The sequence below is a fragment of the Prionailurus viverrinus genome, chromosome A2 (genome assembly GCF_022837055.1).
Source record: "Prionailurus viverrinus isolate Anna chromosome A2, UM_Priviv_1.0, whole genome shotgun sequence".
NCBI lineage: Eukaryota > Metazoa > Chordata > Mammalia > Carnivora > Felidae > Prionailurus > Prionailurus viverrinus.
In genome coordinates this window covers 86,807,307-86,830,359 of record NC_062562.1, presented here as the reverse complement: position 1 = coordinate 86,830,359, position 23,053 = coordinate 86,807,307, and the positions used below count along the sequence as shown (strand labels likewise).

Sequence of the window (23,053 nt, the reverse complement as noted above, 5' to 3'; positions counted from 1 at the left end):
CAGCCTCCCACGGAGGGGCACGGCTTGTCTGCAGGTTCTTAGCGCTGTGCTCTGGGGCCAGAAGCTCACACAACTAAGGAAGAGCTTGGAAGGCAGATGTAATGAATTTTATCAAGTAACCTACCAGCTCATTAAAAAAAACATTTCAAGGGGAACATTAGCTGACATGGCTTTTTGAGGATTCATTTATTCCACATTCAGCCAGAGCCTCCTATGTACCTGAGGTACAGATACAGGGGATATGAAGATGAATCTGACCTGCTCCCTGCCTCAAGCCATTTATATAAGTGAGAAGTTTGTCCTGCTTAATTTTAACTTCCCTAAAATGCGAGCAGCTTCTTTCTCTTTTTACACGACATAAAAAGGAAGCCAAGGATGCTTTTATTACACTGGTATTCTCAGATGTATATATATTTCCAGTAGATGTAAATCACATTTCACATAGCCTATTATTTCTAGAAGTAAAACTGGCATAATATCTGTGGCATTTTTTCCCCTTAGTAAAAAGAAAATAGGACTTTGATTTTTGAGTTTATTCATTTATTTTGAGAGAGAAAGAGCGAGAGCAAGCAAGCATGAGTTGGGGAGGGGCAGAGAGCAAGGGGGAGAGAGAGAATTCCAAGCAGGCTCTGCAATGCCAGCATGGAGCCTGGTGCGGGACTTGAGATCATGAACCGTGAGATCATGACCTGAGCTGAAATCAAGGGTCTGACGTTGACTGAGCCACCCAGGCGCTCCCCAGAAATGTGACTCTTAAAAGTAACAACAGCATGCTAGAAAATGCAAGGTTGGAGCTGTGCCTATTTGGACAGTAAATTCTTTCCTTTAGTGGAGCACCAGTGCGTGACTCCCATGATATTTTGTTTTATTATTATTACAGAGTAATTTCTGTATCTATCAAAGTGGCACATCTGCATACAGTATAATCCAGCAGTTCCACTACTGGATGCATTCCTGGCAGAAATAGGTAAATTGCCAAAAGACGTGCATTAGAATGTTCCTTCTAGCAGCATTATTTTTAATAGCTCCAAACTGAAAATGACCCATTGTCCATTGGTAGCAAAATGGAAACATAAATTGTGGTACATTTATTACACTGGAATATGGTACATGCATTGTAAGGCAATATCATGTGGCAGTGAGAACAGGCAGTACTAAGGAAAACTGAAACACGACATAGAAGGAAGCTAGACGCCAAATATAGACACTGTTCTCTGATTCCATATCAGTAAAGCACAAAGCAGGCCAAACTACTTTATGGTATTAACAGCATAGAGGTTGCTCTTTTTTTGGGGGAGACTGTAGTGCTGGAAGAGAGCAAAAGAGAGTGTTGGGGGGGGGTTGCTGCTAGATACAGAAGTTTCTTCACTTGGGTGCTGATTACACAGGTACGTGTAGTTTGTGAAACTTTACTCATTTTGACACTTACGTACTTTTCTTTAAGTTATACTTCAACACGCAGTTTAAAAATTAACAAAGTAAGGGGCTAGTTGGAGAAAGGTAACAGAAAATGGAGCTGTATTCCTAACATTCATGTTCCTCATCTATTATACTGTTTGTGGAAATAGATGAAGATCATATCAACAACAACAACAAAAACAAACAGAGGCTGTTGATTCAGAGCTTTCTATAGCAGCCACCAGCCCTTGAATTTGGCAGGGCTCAAAGGTGAGGAGGGGAGCGGGAAAGCAATAGAGGGAGACACATGGAAGGCTTCAGTTGTGCTGTGATTGGAGGGTGTTAGCATGGGAAGCTGGAGGTGGGCTGGCAAGCAGCGGGGCATCTTATGTGATTGGTTTGGGGAGCAGAGTTGGCTTTCTTTGGTTTGTTCTGAGTTAGAAGCCAGCTCCCCCCAACCCGCCCCCCCCCCCAAAAAAAAATAAGTGGGGCGGGGTTAGCAGTCTTTGACCAGATTCTGTTAGTTCTGGGCAAGTTGCTGCACATTTATGGTTTGGGTTTCCACGTTGGTTGCTTCTGAAGTTGTGGGTCAGAGTTCTGTTTTCATACAGTCTGAGCATTGTCTGTTTGGATATTCGGTGTCCTCACAGAAAGCACCATTGGACGTGGAGTCAATAGGGCGTAAGGAAAGTGCTGTGCTCTGTCAGAGCCTCATATTTGGTATATGTTGGACCTAAGCCTTGATGGCTTGTTATTTTGGGGGCTAGACTTGTGATGTCAGTTTTCCCAAAAGTAATAGGCTATGAGAAAATACCTACTAACTTAATCTAAGCCCATACCTCCTAAACGGATCTAAGAGATTTATAATGGAAAGACAATTTATTTATATGAAGTGGCAGGCATATCTTGTTCAACAGCTGGACATTCCCTCTCTTGATGGTGAATTTGGTCAGAAATAGCCATTAAATGCTATTAAAATAACAAACAAACATACAAAAACCTTGAGTCTCTGTGACCATATATTTGCAGTAGTGGTTCTTAATCGGACTGAACATTCTACATGGCACTGTCCCTACCAGCAGAGATAGAATCCATTGTAATAGATAGGGTGGGGAGCCCAGGCACTCGTAATTTTTTTTTAAAGATCCCTTGTGATTTCAATATATGGTTAATGTTGAAATCCACTGGTTTAGGACAAAAGTTGTAAAATGAATGTATTTATAAAGTTTAACAGTGTGATTTTTCCTGGTGTTATATGAAGTATTTTACATAACACTATCTTATTAAATTATTGACAGCATCCTGAAAGGTAATTGCTATTACCATCTTGCTTTTAAGGATGAGGAAACTGAAGCTCAGAGGAATTAAATAACCTGCTTAGAGCAATTTAATAATTTGCCTAAAGTTACACAAGTACAGGTACATGAATCCTTATTTACAGAGACTGAAACCGAGTTAAAGTGAAGTCAGGCTATATGTAGCCTTTTTTAAAAAACCCATTTAGTATGAATATTTAAGCAGTTCACTGTGTTTGATTACCAGGTGCTGGAAATATTAACATAATATACAGAATATTCATTGTGGTTCCTTACTAAAGTTTAAAAAAGAGCAGGGGGGGGCCACCTGGGTGGCTTAGTTAAATGTCGACTTCGGCTCAGGTCATGATCTCACAGTTTGTGAGTTCAAGCCCTGGATCCGGCTTTCTCCTGTCAGCACAGAACCCACTTCGGATCCTCTGTCCCCATCTGTGTCTCTGCCTCTCCCCTGCCCTTGCGCTGGCTCTCTCTGTCTCAAAAAATAAATAAACATTTGAAAAAAAGAGGAAATTCAAACTATCTGGCCTCAAGATTTTAGATGAAGGTTTATGGACCGGGAATAAGTAGCAGAACACAAGTAAGTCGAATGAAATCCAGAGGACTCACTCTTAACCACCAGGCTACACTGCTTTCTTGTGATAGTTTTGTGAAGCTGTTCTAATTGAGTGAATTTTTCTTCTTCGTTCTGAGACCATGTTTATCAGAAGAACTCAAACTAGTCTATCATGGATGCATCTGTTTTCAGGCTTGGGAGAGATTTTTAGGAGCTTGCTAAACCATTCACTAACCTGATACTTTACTTCATCTTCTTAGGGCTCCAAACCCTTCCTGGAGCCCTGTCCAGAATCAATAGCGAACTATCAACTTTGTCATTTATACACTGTATTTTCTTTTCCTTTCAGAAGATCAGTTGCACTCGTATATCTCCGCTCTTAAAGGCGTTTTGCTGTTTTCTGTGAGTCATCTAAGACCATGGCAAGAGTTTCAGCAGACTAATTTTCAATTCCTCCCATCCTGCGCCATGTTCTTTTAGGCTGAAAAGACAAAGTTGAACAGCATTTTACTAACTTGTCACATTTTTACTTGCTCAAAAAAAAAAAAAAGAGTTGTATAAAAACACGCTATCTGGAGTTTAACTGAGGAGTACAGAATAACCAGCTGAGATACTTTCCAGGGAATTAAGCCTCTGCGTCCTGTATTTCTTCTTCCTTTAGGATATCAATTGCTTTTTTTAGTCTATGGGCCTGTTCTAATTTCTAATATAATGGATGATTGAATGAGCTCCTTCCTCATCTGTACTCGGGAAGCCTACTCTGTTGGTCCTGTAGTTCAATTGCTTTTTAATCGATCCTCTCAAGAGCCAATATGCTAGCCGGGTGACAGAGTGTCTCAGAGCCTGCATACCTGCCTGAGAAGTTAAATCAGTTCTTCCCTTTCAACAAAAAAGAATGGGCAATAGGAATAGCCTACATCCCAGAAAGGAGATCTAGGTAATACTTGCTTACCTCGTCTAAAATGCAGTTCAGTCTCTCTCTTGAAGGGCTGCTGTGAGGACAAATGAGAAAATGAAATGCCTAGCAGAGTGTGAGTCAGCCCTCAATAAATGACGCAGCTATGGTCAGTTGGTGATAGTGTTTTGAGCTATTAGCATCTCTGTGAGTCAATGAGAATCAATGTATCTTCGGTTTAAGAAAGTTACTTGGCCATAAATGAGACTATTATTCACCTGTGCTTTGCAAAAGACTGTGAAGAACTGACTGCCTAGTAAGCTAACTAAATTAACTCCTAGGACACATTAAAGAAATAATAATTTCATATTTGGTATTAAAACAACATTAAAGTAGAATTATGTTGGGTGTCCTAACATATATTTGACATTTTAGAATTGGTTTTATTTTGATTGATGAATAAATAATAATTTTTATAGCGTTCAGTTTCTTTACAGACTTTAGTCCTACCCAAAGTCTGCATTTGCATAGAAAGCCTTAATTAGTATGCATAGGTGCTCAATTAAACAGCCATTCTGAAATGCCCTTATGTGAAAAGAAATAATAAAACAGCCAAATGGTCATAAATAGCCATTTTAGAAATGCCTTCATGTTAAAAGAAAATAAAGATCAGAAGGAACACGTCTGTTTACTAAACACATTAATAAAGCCAGCAGTTTAAAAGCTGTCCTCTTGATAGAGGAGGGGTTGACATTCTTTTATGTAGGATGGCTTTTTCCCCCAAGGAAAGGTTTGATTGCATGTCTTATAATGCTCTTCCATATGTATATATGTATATGTGTCCATATAAAATACACAAATATCAAATACCAAGTATTTTGTCACAATTATATGGAATAGTATTTAATTTAATAATATTTAAACCCCTATTAAGTCATGGATTCCCTTGAAAAATTGGCATGAGATATGAAAATTTTCACAGAAAAGTTGATACGTAAGTCCATATGCAAAATTTCTCAAAATGATTTTTAGAAATTGATGGAACCCCTGAATCTAATTCTGATAGGTGTCTTATGATTCTCAGGCAACATTGTTCTTCAGTGAACTTGAGTTAAGGGAGATCTAAGCAATTCGTTTAATTTTCAGTGAGTTTACTGAAGTTCAGTGTAGATAAGCCACTTGGTTACTTTTTTCAGGGAGTTAAAAAAAAACATCTTAATTCCTTGGTATTTTCTTCCCTTATATCCTAGCTGGGTCCATAGTGATTTAATTCCATAATCAGCAGAGACTGTAGCATGGGTTATATGTTACATACATCCTTCTTCTGCTAGTAATTCTTACTGCTCCTTGCATTATTTCTGTCAATTTATTTTCCATGTTTAACCCATTTTCTCAAAAAGTGACAAGGCCACTGAGACAAAGAATAATGTATAAATGAGAAAACAGAAAAAAAAAAAAGCTAAGAACGGGAACAATTGTGGTGTAATTCTAAGTATGAATTTTTATCATGATTCTTAGTAGTTGATGTAGTCTTACACTGGAGAGTTTTATCAAGCATAAATTTTGTGTCTCATTAGTGATCCAAGTTTGTTTTCCAACAGTGGGATATTCCAGCTCAGTTTTGCATTTCATATCCAAATAGAAGCGTAAATTTCATCTGTCATTGCACATTTTAGCTTTGCTAAGGGGAAGACCCCGATGGCTTGTGGAGAGAAATGTGGCCTGGGGACAAGTAAACAGCCACTATGTGATTGATGAACAGGGGCAGTTCACACAGTTTCTGTTAAGACAAGGAGCTACGTTTCCTCAGACCTATATGAACTATCAAGTGTGGGCTGACTGAGAAATCAGTCCTGTCTTATTTCTTACCCTTCCTAACATGACAAGAAAAAATGCTCTTCGAATTGTAACAAATCATTCGACACATAGTAACAGTAGCTCAAAATGATTTTACGAACCCTACCAGAAAATGAATGTTGTGAGGAGACCAGAGTGTTTTTGCTGTGAAGTTCCTTTTGGAAATTAGTCTGTGATTCAGATAAGTCTCTGGAACCGGAATTCTGGAATTCAAAACCAGACTCTGTTATTTACTATGCTCCTTTGGGTAACTTACATAACTGTCTGAATTCACCTCAGCTTTTTCAACCGCCAAACGGGGACAATGATTATACCTGTATTTTATGTTTTGCATGAGGACCAAATTAGTTAATTTGGTGCCTGTGTATAGTAAATAAGCACTCAGTTAATGAAAGATGTTCTTATTTTCAAATTTAAAGTAATGAAAAATGTTTTTCCATGATTTTACACTTCTGCTGCATGCTACCTAGGAATTTTAGAAAGTATTACAATATGCATTTTATGCAGCAAATGTTTTTGAAGGTTCACTATATACCAGGCACTGCTCCAGGTCCTGGGCAAATCACAAGGAAGGAAAAGGCGATGGGCGGGGCCGAGAGAGAATGCTAATGTGGACTGATTAAGGAATGTTTGAGCGGACAATTGAAGTGAAGTATGAGAAATGAACAGATGAGCACTCCAGGCAGTAGATTTTCAGCTATAGCAAGGCTTCAAAGCCAGAGTGCGTATGGCATGTTCAAGGAGCCACTAGGAGGCCAGAGGTAGGAATATCAGATTGAGGGATGAGATCGGTGGATGGGGTGGTGCCTGTTGTGTCTGCCTTACCAGGCGGAGGGAAGGGAAACCATTGGAAGGAGCCACAGAGTGACGTGCCTGATTTATATTGTAGGAAGCCTCACTGTGGTTACTGTGTGGAGAATGTGGGGCATGCATGGAATCAGGCTCTACTGCATTGGTTTAAGTTAGAAATGATGGTGTTTTGGGCTAGTCTGATAGCGAGTGAGGGTGTAAAAAAAGACCTGATTATATATTAAATACCTACCATGAGCCAGGTGCCCTACATATATATTGTCTAATCCACTGCCTAATCTAATCTAATGCCTGTCTAATCTAATGCCCTAAAAGGGAAATATATTGCCATTTATTTATTTTTTTTTAATTTTTGAGAGAGAGAGAGAGAGAGAGAGAGAGCGCGCGCGAGCATGTGAGTGCGTGCTCGCTTGCAAGTAGGGGAGGGGCAGACAGAGAGGGAGATTGAGCATCTGAAGCAGGCTCAGCACTGTGCTTACAGTGGCTGATTCGGGGCTTAAACTCATAAGCCATGAGAGCATGACCTGAACCGAAGTCAGACACTAAACCTACTGAGCCACCCAGGCATCCTGGAAATATTATTGCCATTTAGAGGTATGATTTGCCCAAGGTCATGCCACTGAAGTGGAAATATAGCACGATCCTCTTTCTATAGCTGAAAGTGAAAGAGAAAAAGAAAAATTATAAGTACAGCACATCAATCACTATCTGGTAAGTTTAAGCTATCTTTTTTGCACACATTCTATAAATTTAACCCCCGTAGGTACCCCGAGGGAAAAAGTTGTAAGGGTAATAGATTGAGGGCAATCTACAAGAGGTTGTAAGCAGGTTTTGGAGAGGTTTGTTTGTTCTTTTTTTCCCTCCCTCCCCTTCTATACTTCATTTTGTCCCTCTGCTGAGGTTTTGTAGTTTTTAATGTTTTGAGATCCAATGAAATGAAAATATAAAACTTATTTTAGAGCAAGCTGAATGGTAAATTAGCATTTTAAGATAAAGCACTAGAAGCAAATAGTAAACCAAAAAGTTAAAAAAACAGTCCTGAAATAACTTTTATCTTTTAATTGGGTGTTTGCTTATTGTATAAATAATCATTACAATTATCTAGTATGTGGCGGGTACTATATTAGACACTTGGGATAAGCAATAAATAAGACGTGATACCTGCCCTCAAGAGTTTACCTGTATAATAAATGATAATAGCCCATATTAAAGGAAAAGATTAAGTGTTCTTTTGTAAGTTAGAAAGTGGTAAGTAAGTGGTTATGTGTCTTGAGGATGACAGTGAAGTCTTCAGAGAGGAGAACTCATTTGTGATAGATCATTGCTTCTATTACAGTTGGAGACGGTCGAAAAGTTCAGTTGACCATGGAGTAAAAGTCTTCATTCTTCAGTACTGAAATCCATATAAATGCAGTCACAAATACATCTGACTGCTGTTACAGGTATATATGTGACCTATCTGTAGTCTTGGATAGCTCTCTCTGGCCACCCGTTTTGCAACCTACCCTGGATCATATTAGTTTCTGGTCATTATTCTCTTAGATATCCCTTCTGAGAAGTCCCACTCCTGACTGTTGTCTGAATCCCTGCCATGTGGCAGTAACTCTCATGGGCCCTTCCACTCTCTGTTGTCTTTTATTTGAACTGCATCTTTGAGTTGCTGCTTTCGATTTTGCAGGCAATTGGTCTGTTCTTCCCTCATCCTCCTTCAGAGTCCTCATTTTGCTGACTTTTTAATCACTCTTGTAACACCCAAAGAAATGGGTCTTAACTTTTGAGTGCAGGTTGGGATTCCTCACATACTGGTAAAAACCCTTGACATTATACATAGATTAAAAGGAGCCTCTAATTTTCATTTTTATTGCTTCTGGCAGGTTGTTCATCAGCTAAAACTTCTCAGCTTTGAGACTACATAATTTTTCTGTATATCAAAATCATGGCTATTTACTTTAAAAGTGCATTATATAAAATATCCTATGACTTGTCTTGAAGCCATTTTGATATACCACTGGAATTTGTGGTAAACTAATATTTTTGTAACAGGGAACTGATTTAACAACAGTTAAGCGCTTCGGTCAGAGGTTGGAAATCAAAGGCAGTATGTTAGCTCTGATTGGATCCTTGAGAATATTCAATCCTAAAGCATAATATTTATTTGATATGTGTATAATGTGTTGCTGTTTTAGAAGTTGTTTATATTAAGACGCTGAAATACATTGGTTCTCAAAGCATGGTCCAGAGATACCTAGAAGTCTCCAAAACCCTTTGAGAGGGTCTGCAAGGTATAAATCATGCACAGGTAAAGGATACATTCCACGTGCAACACTGACCAAAAGGATTTAATGTAAAAGACAAAAAAGTTCATTGGTAGAGTTTCAGATTCCACAATGCACTAATCGTTAAGAAACTAAGAAATGTCTACTTGTTCAGTTTTAGCGTAGTTATCACAAAAGTTTATCCGCCATTATCAATAAAGGCTATTCAAATATTCCTTTGTTTTCAGATTACATACCTTTGCCGTTCTCATTGTTTTCTTTTAAAAACTAGTTATTTTTCATTACATGTATACCATTAAATTATGTGGTGAAATTGTTTTTATTGAATGAATCGATAATGATTTAAAATTTCTCAGTTTAAGTTCAATTATGGTAAATGTTAATAGCTATAACCCATATACACAAAACCTTTTTGAGTTCTTGATAATTTTTAAGAATCTAGAGAGGTCACGAGACCAAATCATTTGAAAAGTAACTGGTATAAACAATTCTTGTCTATGACATAAAGATGTGCATTGACTTCAATAATACAAAATCAGATCCATTTAAAACAGGCAGCTAATTTTTTATAGTAGAATTACGTTGCTATTTGAATACAAAATCTGTATCTTCTTGAGTTTTAAAGGTAATTAGTGTCATTCTATTGATTTCTATCAGTCCTGTAATGCTAAGTTCTCAAAAGTATTTTCCTTTCAGACTCTTCCTTGTAGCGATCAGACAACAAATACCTAGAACTGTGTGTAGTTTTTAACAAATATTCAGTCAATTTTGCTATTTTCCAAGTTAAAAAAGATCTATAAAATAATTTGGTGAAGTATGCTATATTGTAATATGATTGTCAACAAAAAAAAGCTATCAATTACTAAATTGGAAACATTTGACCTATAATACCTTCATCCATAGGATTATAGACTGTACAGGTCTCAGTCTTATAAGACTGCCCTCCTGAAGCACTTGTCCATTTTAGATATTTGTTAGGCAACTACCTCAGACAGTTTTAAGTTGCTTAGGTTATACCATTGTCATTTTATAAATGAACACATTTTAAAAACACCTCTTTGATGAATGCTTACAATTAACAATTAATGGTTCGTGTCACAGAAAGAAGCTGTCCTGAAATGGAGGATTCCGTGAAAACCGTTGAGGCAAAACTTAGCTCCCCATGCTCCTTTCTCATATCCATAGGCTGATTTCTTTATGTTGGTCATATAGAAATTTTTATTTATTATTATTATTATTATTATTATTATTATTATTATTATTATTATTTTTAAAGCAGTCAGGAGTACCTGGATGGCTTGGTCAGTTAAGTGTTTGACTTCAGCTCAGGTCATGATCTCACGGTCTGAGTTTGATCCCTGCGGCGGCTTCTGTGCTGGCAGCTCAGAGCCTGGACCCTGCTTCAGGTTCTGTGTCTCCCTCTCTGTCTGCCTCTTACCCACTCGCACTCTGTCTGTCTGTCTGTCTCTCTCTCTCTCAAAAAAATAAATAAAAACATGAAAAAAAAACAGCCAAAAATATGTACTGTTGCGATTTTAATCAGCTCATGGCATAACGTAAACCACTTGAACTGCTCGAAATTTCTTGAGAAAAATAGATCCCTCTCTACCAGAAGGCATTGTACGTATGAGACCAAGCTGGACGTGTGTTATGACTGTTACCCAGCTGCTACAGAGAAAATGAAATTAATACGTGTTGTCTCTGTTGACGTTGGTGATGATGACAGCAGCAGTGACAAAGAAAGAACTGGGCAAGTTTAAAGTGGGAAAGATTAGTGATATTTTTGCTCCCGAAACTGTTCTGAATTTTAATAGCTTTAAAACTTACTTTTTTCTTTTCTTCTATTTGAAATTAATGAGATGGACATATGGTCACTCTCATGATAAAAGTACTGTTTTTGTGTGTGTCTGTGTGTAAAACCTCACCGTAATTCTCCAGATCTTGCTTGCAGCAGTAATATAATAGCTGCTATAAAACTATTGCAAATTGCATCTATACCTGAAATGGAATTTCCTGACTGTTTAATTTTTCTAAATATTTTGTTACTTGAATTTGGAAATGTATCTAATTTATTTGAACCTGGCCATGAAAGTTCTTTATGTCAAAGACATAGTCTTTTCCCTGATCTTTAAAAAACAAAACAAGAAATCAAGATATAAGAGACATAAATGTAACATGAAGTACAAATCTTGATTTCTACTTGTGGTTAGCCACCTACTTTAGATCTTACAGCTTCAGAATGCTGTCACCTTGTGTGTGTTACGTGCTAGTAATTCAAAGTATATTGTTTAAAGGAGTCAGAAAGGAGGTGGTTGAGAGGAATAAATTAAAAATCACTCACAAGCTAGGCCAGTCAGATGGGTGATAGGAATGAACGAATGTGAGTTTCTATCGTTAATAGAGAATGTCAGACATGAAGAGAAAGGAAATTGCATTTTGTACAGGAAGTGGCTATAAGCTAATTCTCTTCTTGTGTGGCATAAAAAAGGATATCATACAATGCAACTTAAAATGTCTTCAATACTATCTTTGTAGAAAGTACAATAGTTGTTGAATTCCTCAGAATTCTCTTTATCTCTCTTTCTTCCCTCACTCCTTTCTTCCCTCCCCTTTCTTTCGCCCTTCTCTCTCTCCCCCATCCCCTTTTCCTTCTCCTCACCCCTTCTTCCTTCCTTCCTCCCTCAAGTATTTCAACTATCTATACGTTTAGTGATAGTCATTTAGGTTTATAGCCAGTTTGAAGAGGAAGTGTTTTGAGTCCATAGCTATTTGGTTTTGTTTTGGTTTTTGTTCACTAGATGTATTTACTAGTTTTTTAGTTACCTACTTAAGGATGTTTTTAGCTATTTGGGACATCATCTCCTTTTGTTTACTTTTGGATTCATTGTACTCTCCTTACTAGATTTTGCCAGAAGTCTGGTCTTTGCATAGCTGAAATATTTGACAAAAGTTAAAATCGTTCTTAGGAATAAATTGTCTTATTGTGAGGCTTTAAGTTCCAGAATGTTTCATAGAAGGATGAATAAATCAGTAGTTTAATTTTTGGAAAGGAAAGGTCCGAATATTTACAATGAAATATCTCATGAATATGTAGCAAACACAATTGATTTTGATAAAGTGCTTCATAGTCTACTGTTATTAGTCTGCCTAAAAAATTTGCTTTGTGTGCTGAGAAAATTAATGTAAGGAATATGTGGAAACAAAAGAGGTGAGGATGTCAGGAGAATACAGGGACGAAAGAGAAGCTATCTATTACTTTCAAAATATTCTAGTAGAACAAATTGAATACAGCAGTGCTTTGCAAAGACTTGCATGTGTCGAAGACAAGAAATGGTCTGCTGATCTCTGATTTGGTGGACTTTCACTGCGGTTTCCTTCTGACCTTTCTATTGGATTATTCTAGACCTGGGAACATCTCCTCAAATTGGTCCTGGGCTGCCATACCATTTGTGAAAAATTACACAGCACTCATTTGAGATGCTTTTAAAAATGTACGTGGCTATTTCCAAGTCTCTCTATGTGGTATGGTTAAATATATTTGAGGCTATATAACTCTGTAGCATAGAAAGTTCTACTTTTGAAGTCCACAACGTAATGCTCTTCATGTTGAGGACACTATATACTAAAGAATCAAGAACCATAGTTTTGTAATTATGGCCAAGAAACCTGTGATAAAGTGAAAAGTGAAAAAGTAGTCTTAATTATTAGGCGGAAGAATCTCAATTTGAGGCAAAATGGCTTTTGACTAGTTTTTTTAAAGTTTATTTATTTTGGGGCTTGGGTGCAGGGGCAGAGAGAGAAGGAGAAAGAGAGAGGATCCTAAGTGACTATAAGGGAAAGATGCTAAAATTTCAATAGTGTTAATCAAAAAAACATTTTAAGGTGAAGGAAATTTTTAATATCAGTGCTTTAAGAAAATAATTACTGTCCAAGAGATTTTGGCATAAAAGAAGAACTCATGGCAGAGAAGTAATCTAATGTAATTAAAAGATGATGACATTGGATTTTAAAGGAGTATTAATCAATTAAAATTATTTTAAATGCTTCCTATATAGGACATACTGAATAAATGAAAAGATTTAACAGTAATTTTTAAAATTGTTATAAAATATCATTCATGAATTACAGCAGGCATTAAATGTATTTTATATTGTATAATATCATTTATTGCTAAAACATTCTGAGAAACTAGTATTTCTTTTCACGGAATGTGAAATGTTAAGTGCTAAGCCTCAGATTCTTGATGTATTTGGAACAAAATTAGATGATCCCCTGCTTGCTACTATGATTCTAATATACAGTTAACTGTTTTTTATACAAGCTTCTTTTAAAGTAATTGTTCTTTGGAATGCTGACTTAAGTGATAATTTTTTCTGTTGTTTCCCTGAAAGGAAGAGAATGTTGATGAAGCGGGAATTGTGTATTCTGTTTGTTAGGGCGGCCGGTGAGGTGATGTGGTTGGCAAAGAATTTCGGGAAGAGTACCGCGTCAAGCAGGACAGAGATTATTGACTCTCCAAGGGAGGAGAGGGGCCAGACATCAACAGAGATGTCGACTCCCAGCTTCTGTTCAGTAGGGCCTTTTAAGGTTTGTTGGTAAGGATGTGAGAGGATTGTAGCTGCACCATGGGGGATGTGGGGAGGGGGTCGGCTCCTGGCCAGGTACAGCAGGAGACGGCAGCTTTCTCAAGGGGCTCTGTCTGCGGCTCATCTGGGATGTGAATTGTGGTCAGGCTAGAGAAAAATATGTTTTGTAGTTGCCGTCTGTTTTCTGAGAATGAGGGCCACTATCACCTAGAAAGACAGAGTTAGGGCCAAGTACGGACACTTGTGAGTTTTGTTTGTAAGCTTGGCTGGTGGGCATGGTGCTTTCAATAATAGATTCCTTTTACTGTTGTTTAAATTGCTTTATAACAGTTAAACCCTTTGGAAGGTTATAGATGCTTTTTAGCTTACTGGGCAATTATTATTATTATTATTATTATTGTTGTTCAAAGTTGATTTATATTTTGAGGGGGATAGGGAGAGAAGCATACGTAGGCTCCGAGCCGCCAGTGCAGACCCTGATGCAGGGCTCGAATCCACAAGCCATGAGATCATGACCTGATCTGAAACCAAGGGTCCACACTTATCTGACTGAGCCATCCAGTTGCGCCTTTAATATTTTTAAGTAATCTCTACACTCAGTGTGAGCCTCGAACCCACAACTCTGAGATCAAGAGTCACACGCTCTACCAACTGAGCCAGCCAGGTGCCCCTAGCTTACTAGATTATTGTTAAGACATTAAAGAGTTAATTGACTTTCTTTATATTTAACTTGCTATGAAGAGTAATTCTGATGTATTGTGAACAGAAACCACTGTATATACAAGGGATTTGCTGCAATCCTTTATGCTGTTTTTCATTTTATTTTTTTTTAATGTTTATTTATTTTTGAGACAGCAAAAGGAGGGGAGGGTCAGGGGGGGTGGGCAGAGGATTCAAAGAGGGCTCTGTGCTGAAAGGAGTGAGCTCAATGTGGAGCTTGAACCCACGAACCACGAGATCATGACCGGAACCAGACTGAGCCACCCACATGCTCCTGTGCTGCTTTTCATTTTAAATGGATGTCACCTATGCCCGTTATTATACTGAGACTTTTTTCAAGTAATCTCTGTCTCCAACGTAGGCCTCAAACTCATGACCCTGAGTGAGATCAATAGTCACATGCTCTTCTGACAGAGCCAGTCAGGTGTCCCTCGTTTTTATAAATTATGGAATATTTTGCCTGAGTTCTGATGATATAGTTTCATTCCAGGCTTCCTTAAGTTTCAGATTGGGCCCTCTGTGCTCTCTTGCCCCATTTAACCCCCACTTACAGCCCCCCTTTGGGGACTGAAGTTCTTATTCTCCAGGCTGCCAAGAGAATCGACAGTTGATGGCACACAGCCCATGAAAGCTACCTTGCCCAAGTCTATATACAGGAAAAAATCTGTATAACTGGGTAATGAGGGGGGTAAATACAGCATCAAAGAGGCATCCTATCCATTGAACCTTGAGAACATTATCTCACCACTGATCTGGTGGTAACAGATCAAGAAAGGCTTTCTCAGAGAAGATACAGTAGTTTCCCTTTCAAATGTAAGGAAGAGAAGAAGAAACCAGCAGGTTATGCCAGGTACACAGAACAGCATAGGCCATTTGGAAGTTAAAAAAAAAAAAATCAAAAACATGGGTCATGTACAGAACTGCCAGAAATTCAGCATGATGAATCAACAGGTACAATTAGAGAATGACAAAAGATAAGGAGAGAACAGTAGGCCATGGCGAGATAATTAAAAATCTTATTTGTCAACATAGCGAAAGTGTACTTGGCCTACAAGCAGGAAAGTGACATGATTAAATTTTAGATGGGTAAGTTTTAGGTGTATATTCTTCTATAATTTTAATTGTGAACAGGTTTTGTCTTTGGTTTTGGTTTTTAATGAGTTTGGATTTCATATCTACCAAGTGGTTTGAAGTGAAGGAGTGTAGTTTTATAGAAGTACAACAAGCTGAGGACAGAGAGATATTTCTTCTGTATTATTTGGAGGTATAAATTTGCCCCTAGATATGTGAGCCATATGCATAAACCTAAGGGATTCAACAGTCTGTCAGTCTTTTTTTTTTTTTTTTTTAACGTTTATTTATTTTTGAGACAGAGAGAGACAGAGCATGAACGGGGAAGGGTCAGAGAGAGGGAGACACAGAATCTGAAACAGGCTCCAGGCTCTGAGCTGTCAGCACAGAGCCCGACACGGGGCTCAAACTCATGGACCGTGAGATCATGACCTGAGCCGAAGTTGGCCGCTTAACCGACTGAGCCACCCAGGCGCCCCAACAGTCTGTCAGTCTTAAAGGGACTGGCTCCTTAAGAGTGGCTTTCTTTGAGTTTGTGTGTGTAAATATATATATTTTTAAAAACCTATTTGCAGTTTTCTAAGGCACTATTTGTCTTTTAGTAATGGTCTAGATAAGAACTAGGATAGTCGGCTGACTAGCTCAGTCAGTAGAGCATGCACATTTGGGTCTTGGGGTCATGAGTTCAAGCTTCACGTTGGTCATGGAGCTTACTTTAAAAAAAGGAAGAAAGAAAGAAAGAAATACACTTCTACCCAGACTTACATGTTTTAAGTCCCAGCTCTGCCACATACTTGTTCTGAGACCTTAAATCTACCAAAAGAATAGCCGTGTTTTATTCATGGGACATGTCAGGTCAGAATGTTTCAGTTCCATGTGACATAAACCAAACTCATGTTTCAAAAAAAGGAAGGAAGGAGGAAAGAAAGATAAAAGAATGGAATATATTGGCACGATAACTTTGAATTGTGCCAATCCCAAATCCAGAGGCCCTAATGGATCCAAGAGTTCCAGTGATGTCATCAGAACCTTGGCTCTGCTTTAATCTGTGAAGGCTTCGTTCCTGGGCAGACTTCCCCCATGTTGGACAAAAGATGGCACCCAGCAACTCTAGGCATATGTTCTCCAAATTTAGCAATTCTGAAAAAAGTACGAAGTGCCTCTCATCTAATAGTACACTATAAGTGCTGGACTGAGTCTTACCATCTCTCCTTGTAGGATTTTCAGATAAAATTCAAATATATTTGAATTTCAAATAAGCAGTGAATCATTAAAAGAAAAAATGTGACCTAAACATTGCATGAAACGTAGTTACGCTAAGAAATGATTTGTATATCTGAAATTCATGTTGAATCGGTTACCCTGCATTTTTATTTGCTAGTGATAGCGATCCTTCTTGGGAACCTTGTCTTTTCCTGAACCCATCACTTTGGTCAGAATGGTGGAGTGTCCACTTGGCCTGGTTACAACCCTTATTAGCTGACCCCCTCCCCCCTCCCCCAAACAAAGCAAATGGATTGAGAAAGGGGGAGAAGTAGCCCCACAACAAATGTTGAGGTGCTGTTATCAAAGAAGAGATGCTGTGCCGGGAGAAAACAGAAGCATATAGACAAAAATGTTTTATAAAAATGGTATCTACTAGAACTTCTGTGAATATTGCATCATATGGATAATTCTTTGAAAGCTCTTTGCACAATGCCTGGCACATAGAACGCTCAGTAAATGTTTTCTACTCTACATACTGTTACTGTTCTACTAATTCTATCACATAAGTAATGGCTCCGATCATTAAGCGAACAGGTATTTTAGTAATTCTATGTTATTTCTCAATTTTCATGTCTTCAGATCTTAATAGGAATAAAGGGAACAATAGGAGAATGATGAGGTAATTCTGTTAAACATTTTCGTGCATTAGACTTTTCTATTTCCCTAAATGGAATTTTTCCTAGGAACAGGAGAAATTACTAGCTCCAAGGGAATGGACATTTTACGTCCCCAGATAATTTATACTGGGCTGGCTATTAGTGATAGTTCTGCAGAAATCCATGTTTGTAACCACAGAGGCTGGCTGTCTCTCTTCTATCCAGGGTCTCAGCCATATTCCCTGTAACCTCTGCACAGACCCATCCAAGAATCTAAACTCTCTCCAATGCCTAGTCCCTCTGATCCCTTACTACCAAAGTCAGAGGTGAAGGTTAAAAATTACTGCTTCTCTAGTTCTATAGACCAGGAGAGACATTCTCAACTTCCACCCTAACACAAAGGGAGATCTCATCTTCCAGATTGTTTAAGAGACCTGAAAATTCGATGTCATTACTATTTTTCCAGAGCTATTTATTCCTTTTATGATGACTTCGACCAGTATGTCTATAATCTTCTGATGTCAACCAGTCCTCCTAGACAATCCGCACAGTAGATAAAATGAATAGTAGATAAAAGATCTTACTCAGGAAAGCCTTATCAAACTAAACCTAATATTAGAGAAAAACCAGCATTGTAAAGGTGCTCAAATCACTGTTTGAGGAGGAACAATAAAAGACTCTCTAATCATTCCAACTGACCAAATTGATTTGCTTTCCATGAAGAATGTAGTTTAAAGAATTATTCTCCTCATTTATCATTTTCTCCAGTGTTCCTTTTGTTCAGAAAAGCAAAGATAAAATTGACTTAAGATTGCAGTCATTTAATTTATTTATTTATTTTTATAGAAACCTCAAGGAAGAATCGTTGTACTGATGTTTAGCTTTGTCTGTTAAAGATCAAACTGGAAGTAAAAAGACCCTTAACGAGGATCTGACTGGAACCACATTAGGGAGGCATATTTATACCTTAACTGTCTATTTGGCCAGCCAAGAAGATCTCCTGAAGTGCTTTGCACCTCTCTTTTCTCTTTAAAAAGGAATTTAAATTTATCTTTTTGAAGTAGGTTGGTAAATATCTGAAGTTTAGACAACAGTTATTGGCTTAACCTAATATTCTTTTAATCAACAAATCCTCTCAGTCCTACCAATATCTTTTCCCCAATCTATAATACTTAAATACTTACACAAGTGGAAATTAGTCCACTTCTTTGAAAATTAACAATAAACAGATACATACATATATGCATACATACATACATTATTTAGAAAATTAATTCCATCATACTCTGAATATTAGGCTTTTTAAATCCAATATTGTGGCAAAATAACTCTTCGTTTATGTAGAAAAGGAAACCTATGTGCGGCACAGTCATTATTTTGACTGTATGCCATTTCTTTCATTATAATTCTATGAAAGATTAAATATGTGCTGTTTGACCAAGTGCCTCACATTATATATTGAGAAGGTGCATTATTAGTACCTAAAACTGGGGATAAGGGAATAATGTCCATTTCTTCTGTGCTTTGGATGTGATTGACATTGTACTTAGCATATGCCAAATATTAGCTCATTTAACTCTTGTGTGCATGGTGATGACCATTGCTACCAATGGAAATGCACACTACATTTTCTTTTTTTAGGTTAGGGAAGCCTTGGGGATGTCGTATTCTAAGGAGAAAATGTCTGCAGATGGGTAGACTAAGAGAAGACAAACAAAAATAATCAAAGGGAGGCTGCTGAGCACAGGTGAAGAGAGATGAGTCTTCCAAATTAAGGAAAAGTTTCCTCTAAGATGGAGGAAGGGGTGGAGTTGTAGCAAACGTTGATGAATTAAGAGGCAAATAATAATGTGAGTTCGGTTGACTATGAGAATGTATCATTGTAGTTGGGACAGCTACTGCATAGCTAATAAACAACAGAAATTTATTTTTCACAGTTCTGAAGGCTGGAAGTCTGAGATCGGGATGCCCGCATGGTAGGGTTCTTGTAAGAGCTCTTTTCCAGGTTGCCGACAGCAGACTTCTGTTTTCCTTAACAAAGTGGAAAAAAAGCAAGAGAGTTCTCAGGGGGGTTTGTAAGAGCAGTAATCCCATTCATGATGGTTCCACCTTCATGAACTAATTACCTCCCAAAGGCCCCAAGTCAAATACCATTGTATTGGGGATTAGGATTTTAAAATGAATTTTGGGGAGACACAAACATTCAGGCAATATATATATATTTATAAATATATATATAGTGATCCAAGACTGAGAAATTCTCAGAAAGCTGGGGCAGAAAGGCAAGGGAAATTTCCATGCTGAACACTAGTCTCATTCACTATTTGGTTTATCATATACAGAACAGTTGTATTCTGTACAACAGTGCTAGCATTGTGTAAGGCATTAAGGGGTCATGAAGGAATAGAAGAATTAGTCTGCTCTGAGAAGCTCACAGTCCCATTGAGAAGACAAAGCATACACGCAAAGGCATAATGCAAGGAAATTAGTGGTTAGTATTACAGTGAATGCTAGAGACAATTAACATGCTTGGAGATCAGAGTAATGTCAGGGAAATATTAATTTCACTAATGTTCTTTAAAGCTGAGATGCCATCAAATGTAGGACATAGGATAATATTGCATTAAAAAAATGTCTATAGACTATGACTGTCATCCATCGTAAGCCCCATGCAAATTATATAGATGTTAACATGAGCAAAAAATGTATCTCTCCAAGGCAGTAGATAGAGTAGATGAGGAATACTCCAAATAAAATTAGAGGTAAAGCTTCAAACTACTGAAAATCTGGTATAATTTTAAAGAGAACTGTTTTTAACTTACATTAACAAAACAATAACCCCATTACTAATTATCTTCTTGATTCATTTATATGACAATATTTGTACAGTGTATGCCATTTTCTAGGCAGGGTTCTTGTTGATGATAATTTTATATTAGCACCTGTGAAAAAATTGATTTTATATTTAAGTTGAGAGATTTTGACTAAGTTAATGACTGTGGGTCTCAGAAGAATTCTGGTACATAAGGCCATTTGCTTTATAGTTGGAAGCTCTTTTTAATTTTTTTTTAAATGCAAACATTAACATGATTTAACATTCACACTTACATGGAGGATGTTTTTAGACTGTGTTGTAAATGTTGGTCTGAAAGTACCAAAAATATACTTTAGTTTGTTAATTTTTAGAAACAAAGAGGCGAGCTGTTTTTTTTTGGTTCACGGTGCAAAAATGTGGCACGGGCTATATAGAGAGCAATTTGGCAACAGTAGAACATTTCACAGTCTCCATTGTTTCAGAAACAATGCCTGTTTTTGTTTCTTTGGCTGTAAGAAAGAATTAGAGATAGAACCTTACCTGGCGCGTATACAGAAACGAGCTCATTAGTGTTGGAATATCTTCTTATAACTGTTGGGAACAAGGAAAGAAAAACCAATCTGTTTGTTCCCTATTTCATATTCATGAAGCCGCTCCAGAGGCAGTTTGATTGACACCATTGGTATATGTTGTCTGCTTTCTTTAGATCCAGCCCGGGGTTTTGGTTCACCTATCACTCACTTCCACTTTGTTACCAAGGTCTATTGTGGCACTCTAAATTGTGTTGTGATGAATTGCCCACTTGGGAATTTTTAGGACATCTTAATCCCAGTATGACAGAAATCCCTTCAATAAATAATCTACCAACCCCTGTGCCAAATGCAAGTGGATCTGTGGACGTAGATTTATGACAGCTTTCACGAATGAAAAGTAGCGCTAGGGAGAGTTTGCTGGCGTCCTGAGAATCTGTGAATGGTCTCTATTTCCCAGTTTAATTTTCCCCAGATTATATTTGGTTGAAATGTGCTCTACAGGATTTTCTTTAAAGCCCCGTGTGTGTGCGCATACGTATGTGTGTTTGAATTTGCAGTGACCTCGTTCATAGGACTTTGTAAAGCAATTCGTGAAAATCATTTTTAAGTTGGGCTTTTTCTCAATGCATGTAAGCTGATACAATTGGATAATCATAATGGGTTGTGAAAATTCTGATTAAGTGCTTGACAATGATTTCAAAATCATTTTTAGTCATCTTTTGAAAATCACATTTGAAGAAAGCAACTTGAGATGAGTGAATGACTAATAGCTTTAAAAGCTGGAGGATAAGACTGGGTCACTCATTTTAAGGGATTGTTTTTTTCTTCAAAAAAAGTATTTTTGACTGGAAAAAATATGAGAAATTACCTGTGTTAACCTAATTATACTTATATATCTGAGGCTCAGCTCTTTGCATAGAACTTGTATAATACAAAACTAGCAAAAAGTAAGCGTGATAGCTTGAATAATTACCCATAATATTTCTACTGTAAATTTTGTTGGTTTTTGATAAATTATTTATGATATTAAGCCATTAATGTTCTGAAATGAATGCTTATGTCAAATAATAGAATCTACAGGCGCCTGGGTGGCTCAGTCCATTAATTGACTCTTGATTTCGGCTCAGGTCATGATCTCCTGTTTCCCGAGTTCGAGTCCCATATCAGGCTCTGCTCTGACAGGAGGGAACCTGCTTGGCCTTCTCTCTCTCCTCTCTCTCTCTGCCCCTGCCCGGCTTGTGTTTCTCTGTCTGTTTCAAAATAAATAAACTTAAAGAAAAAAGAATAGAATCTACGTACTATCCTTCATATATATACATATATATCTTATTAAACATTTAAAAAGTAAGAAGCAATTTTCGGGAACAAATCCAAAATTGACTCTTCTTTTTAGCAATTCTCGCATTATAACATTTAGACTGAGTTCTGTCCCTCTATTATAGAAGAACTTTTCCTTCTGTAAAGTGACAGCTACCTTTTCTCACCCTTAAGGTATATGGTACAAGTTCACTGCAAGTCGATGTGACATGTTGCTATTTGCCATTAACAATTTGACAGCTTTATAAGCTTTTTATGAGGCCAAAAGTTTTCTTCAGTAATGAAGAAAAGAGAAGGTTTCTATTTATGTATACACTTGTTTCCGTGGCAATCCACTATGTGTGTTTTTTTGTATATATTTGGAAAAACACTAGGGGAAAAAAAAACCCATGGACTGGAAAAGTCTGTAGTTTCCTAAATCCATAGTAGTCAATTAAAACCAGGATATTGTTGTTGTTCTCAGTTAAAAAAGACTAGATTTTTCAGAACAACCCCTAAAGAGGTTATTAAATTCCTGCTAAGTACCAGCTTCTTTTCCTTTGACACTGGAGCTACCAGCAGGTGACTGGAGCCTCATTAAGGCTGTAACACAGGGTCAAGGATTAGACTTGCTTCTGGCTTGGATATCTGAAAGAAATCAGAGACTGTAAAATTAGTACACTTGTGTTCAAATTAGACAGTACTACATAATTAAAAAAAAAATCTCAAATTGTCCCTAATTAACCATGAAAAGTACAACACAGGATAACTGTTAAATGGAGCAAAGTGTTATAATTTGGGGAGACGTTTGTACAAGGCTTTTTTATTGCCACTGTCTCATTTGATCCATATGAAGGTTTTGTGAGGCTTGAGGGCAACTGTTATTAAACTCCCATCACAGAAAAAGAAACTGAAGCACAGAGAGAGCAGTAATTTGCCTAAGATCACACAGCTACTAGGATAAGATCAGGTTTACCCAGTTCCATCTGCTCCTTTAGAGCCTTTTGATCATGTTCTCAACCAGGAACTGATACAACACCCCTCTGGTCACCATCCCTTACCCCC

The 23,053-nt window shown here is 37.5% G+C and overlaps 1 protein-coding gene across 5 annotated transcripts in view; it reads left to right on the top strand.

The window, feature by feature from the left end:
• Nucleotides 1-23,053, top strand: part of CACNA2D1 (calcium voltage-gated channel auxiliary subunit alpha2delta 1) — a 709,277-nt gene that overhangs the window by 418,890 nt on the left and 267,334 nt on the right. The window lies entirely within an intron of this gene.